General features: G+C 35.8%; 1 protein-coding gene across 1 annotated transcript in view; it reads left to right on the forward strand.

Annotated features, from left to right (window-relative positions):
• LOC115224978 (nuclear hormone receptor HR96-like) overlaps nucleotides 1-5,000 on the forward strand; it is a 106,029-nt gene that overhangs the window by 86,251 nt on the left and 14,778 nt on the right. The window lies entirely within an intron of this gene.

Consider the following 5,000-nt stretch of genomic DNA (forward strand, 5'->3'; position numbering starts at 1 on the left):
TTTTACTTCACGAATTCTTTTTAGGATTTGACATTAGGTGCATGAGGGAGTTTGATGCCGCTGCCCTTATCTCCACCTACTGCCGCAAAGTTGGCTTTTCTGGGACACTTGACAGTTTAGAGGTCCAGCTTATTTTGAAGACACCTACATCCAACTTTGCAGGTCTCTCAGATCCTTCGGGAGGATATTGAAGAGCAGTGGACCTCTGAAGACCAGGCTATGCACTATGCAGTGGCGCCCAGTTCTAGTATTTGTGTAACTCTCGATGCCAACGTTTGTAACAAGTTCTTCCAGGATCTTCCATATGTATATGATCGAATATCTTTTTTGACTACGCTCAAAGGAATAGAGTCTTAATTTCTTAATCTTTCCCAGTAGCTTATGTGCTGCATAGAAAGTATCGTTTTTGTGTAGCTTCGATAGATTGCCTCAAGTTCTGATATTAACTTGACACTGGGTGGTGACCATAGCTGAGAGCAATAGACAAAGTGGCTTAGGACAATTGTCCTCCAGAGAACCATCATGGTTTCCTTATTTCTTGTTCCAAAAGTTCTAAGAATCCATCTAGTCAGCCGCCTGCATTTCATTGCCAATTTAGCAACAAGCACATGGAAAGATGCACCATTACTCATGTAGATGCCCAGGTCTCGCACTGACCTTGGCTCTGTGAATGCAATCCCTCCAGGTCCAGTTTATTTAATGGGTATCCCATTTAGTTTTGCATGGTGATAGCATAATGCTTGAAACTTTTCAGCATTAAACTGCATGCTATTCTTTAACTCGGAGTTTTATTATGTAAACCGAAAAATGGTCAAACATTACATATATATATATGTGTATGTGTGGGTGTGTAAATATATATATATATATATATATATATGTGTATTTATATATATATATACAAAAATAAATATATATATGTATATAAATATATGAATATGCATAGATAAATATATATATATATATATATATTATATATATATATATAATATATATATTATATATATATATATATATATATATATATATACACATACACATACACAAATATATAAATATTTCGTTTTGGGATTTGGTTGGCAGATACTTTATATGAGTTCGTTTGTTGAAGCATATTCTGTTGTGTCTGTTGAAAAGTTTGCAAGACGCAAAGAAAATTTTAGGATAATAAAAATAAGGAATAAGTGGTTATTTTACCGGGTTGTGTGTTAAATTATAAGGCACAAAAAGAAAATAACTCTTCCCTGACACACATTATAGATAAAAAAATATATATGTAAATATATTTATATAAATGTGCACTGTATCATCACTCATGATATATATATATATATATATATATATATATATATATATATATATATATAATAGGATGAAAAGGGACAGACGAGTTGATATATATGAAAAAACATGTCAAGATAGAACATGCTAAAATAATTTTATAAAGAACATTTCAGTACAGGTTTCGGTCATTTGAAACCTTTTCAACTGTAACAATTAAAAAATTAAATTTAGAAAAATTAAAACAAGAGTTTTTTTTAAAGAATATTTGTATAGTGTTCATATATAAGTGGCATGTTCCTTGTTTCTGCCTTTCTCTGTCTCTCTTGTTTGCTCTTGTGGGTTCAAGGTCCATGTGAATTCTTGGTAGGGAAGAAGAAGAGAAGAAGAAGAAGAAGAAGAAGAAGAAGAAGGAGAAGGAGGAGAAGGGGAGAAGGGGAGGAAGAATTTGGGATTGCCTTGATTGTCGTTGGTCAGTGGTTGCTAGCACTTTCTGCTGTTCAATTCATGAAAATATTTCTATTGGAAGGTTTGTTTATAGAATTTGCGTAGGTGTTATACTAAAAAGCATTAGTAATAAAGTTAAGGAGAAGAGGGGGGAGAAGAAGAAGAAGATGAAGATGATGATGGCGATGACGATGATGATAATGATGATGATGATGAAGAAGAAGAAGAAGAAAGAGAAGGGTCTCTTTCTTCTTCTTCTTCTTCTTCTTCTTCTCAGTTGGAGTGCTCACATCAACAATAAGGTCGATATAGCTCGCATGATGAGCCCCTGGATATTAAGAACCTTCCAGTCCACAGAACAAGGTGTCATCATTCCACTTTTCTCCTACTTTGTACGGCCACACCTCGAATACTACTGCCCCTTGTGGTCTCCCCATACAAAACAAAACATCTCGAAAATTGAATCACCCCAGAAGGCTTTCAGTAAACGAATTAAAGGCATGACTGATCTAGATTACTGGGACAGCCTTAAAGCCTTGAAACTCTCTCCCGCGCCGCCTCGAGCGGTACATCATTTGCACGATGTGGAGAATATACCGCTAGCATTGCCCAAACCACCTGAACATTAGCTTCAAGATTCATCCAAGACTGGGACCACGGGTGATGCGTCCCCTGCCCAATTCAGGTTCACAACATGTAGGTATACTGCGACAAAATTTCGTTTCTTCACAGGCCCTGCCCTGTTTAACATTGTCCCAAAACTGATCAAAGAAGAATAGGATCCCATCACCTTTAAAGTGAGTCTGGACAAATTTCTTCAAGGAATACCAGATAAGCCACCAATACCTGGATACAACACACATTCACCAAAACCTCTCTACTTGATACCACAAAACTTGACTTAAAAAGGATTTAAATAATCCTATCAGGTGGCGATATTAGGTTGTCAAGAATGTTCTTGCGGTTTTCAACATTTAAATTCAGATGCACATATCTCGGCTCAAACAAAACTTTATTAATCGAAATAAAGATCATCATAATCAACACACTTTTGCCAATGCGAATCAAATTTATTTATGCCAGTATCGTAAAAATCCTGCGTTCTGGTGGCTATAAAGTCGTTGAAGGTGTGTTTGGCATCGTCTTGGTTTGGCATCGTCTTGGTCACGCAGGAAGTTGTCGAGATGCTTGAAATAGTGATAATTGGTAGGCGTGAGGTCTGGTGAGTATGGTGGATGAGGTAGAGTTTCGTAGCCCAATTCGTTCAACTTCTGCAGGGTCAGTTGTGCGACGTGCGGCCGCGCGTGGTCGTGGAGAAGAAGTGTTCCTTTTCTATTGACCAATGCTGGTTGTTGTCGGAGTTTCTTATGCATTTCATCCATTTGCTGACAGTACTTCTCCGCCGTAATGGATTCGGCTGGATCCAAAATCTGTGATGAATGAGACCGGCTGCAGACAACCAAAGATTCACCAACCGTTTTTTGATGCAACTTTGACTTCGGGAAAAGCTGTGGAGCTTCGTCGGCGTCCAACCATTAAGTTGAGCGTCGCCAGTTGTATAAAGAATCCAGTTTTCATCGCAAGTATCAATCTGGAAGGCGGCGAGCTGGCAGAATCGTTAGCACACCGGGCGAAATGCTTAGCGGTATTTCGTCTGCCGTTACGTTCTGAGTTCAAATTCCGCTGAGGTCGACTTTGCCTTTCATCCTTTCGGGGTCTATAAATTAAGTATCAGTTACGCACTGGGGTCGATATAATCGACTTAACTCCTTTGTCTGTCCTTCTTTGTCCCCTCCTTGTTTAGCCCCTCGTTGGCAATAAAGAAATAAGTATTAATCTGGTCGAGAAACGAGTCGTTCTTGCTGCGTAAAAGAAGGTAAGACGACACTTCAAAACGGCGTCTTTTTTGGTTGTCATTCAATTCGTGCAGTACCCATTTTTCAAGTATTTTTGTTTTTCTAATCTCTTTCAAGTGGTTGGAAATTGTCGTATACGTTACATCTAATTTAGAAGCAAACTCTCGAACTGTTGTGCGTAGATTCGCTTCCACTAAGGCTCTAAGTTGATCGTTGTCAACATCTGATGGCCAACCACTACGCTTATCCTCTTCAAGACTCCCGTCACCGCTACGAAATTTCTTGAACAACCATGGTGCTGTACGTTCATTAGTGGGTTCTAGGCCAAATGCATCGTTGATATCGCGAGCTGTTTCAGCAGCCTTTTGGCCTAGCTTTAAATGGAATAAGAAAATTGTGCGAATTTGCCTTTACTCCATGTTGTATTCAACGTTCCTGAAAAAATATTTAAAAAGAAAAAGAGTAACACGATTCGATAGGGCGAAAACGGGCTTTAAAATGATATATAAAGTAAAAGTAATTTAACGAAAATTAATTTGAAAATACATAATTTCAACCCAAAATTAAAAATTCATCAAGAACTTTCATGATAACCTAATATTAAGATAGACATGGCCTGGACCATGTATATATTTAAGTATATGTATATATATATATATATATATATATATATATATATATATATATACACATATATATATCTTTGAAGTTCTGTATTTGTGTGAATGTGTATAGAATAATCAGTTGAATAAAGTTAAAACATGGTATGATTTTCACGTCTTTTATTATGGTATTTTAATATTTTAACATTAAAAAAAATGTTATAATACTCATAAAGTTAAATTAACGCTTTCATACATAGCGTACTTATTAGATTTCAAATGTGTTTAACTAATAGTTGAGTTCTTGACAACTTTAGTGCCTCTGAGAACACTCCAGGGAATGCATTATCGGAACGCTTACGAGTCCACAGACCACAAATCCAGAACACTGACGTTCGCCAAATTGCACTGAGCGAACATACAGAGACATGTGGTCAGAAAATGCTTCCAATTTCTCCCTTCCACAAATTACATGGCACAAATGAGGTTGTAAGAAACACAAAATAAAAACGTTTCATCAAAATGCTCAAACCCGAACGGAAACAACAGTAATAATACTAATCAACGATGTGGATTATATATATATAATATATATATATATATATATATATATATATATTCTTACCATCATTACACTACACTATATATATATATATGTATATATATATATATATATATATATATATATATATATATATATATATATATATATATATATATATATATATATACATAGAAAATTCTAAAATAATTTGATCATGAAAAACCTTTTAGTACCGGTTTCAGTCTTCGCAACTTTTTTAACTTAGAGTAA

This window comes from Octopus sinensis, linkage group LG2, assembly GCF_006345805.1.
Source record: "Octopus sinensis linkage group LG2, ASM634580v1, whole genome shotgun sequence".
Taxonomy (NCBI): Eukaryota; Metazoa; Mollusca; class Cephalopoda; order Octopoda; family Octopodidae; genus Octopus; species Octopus sinensis.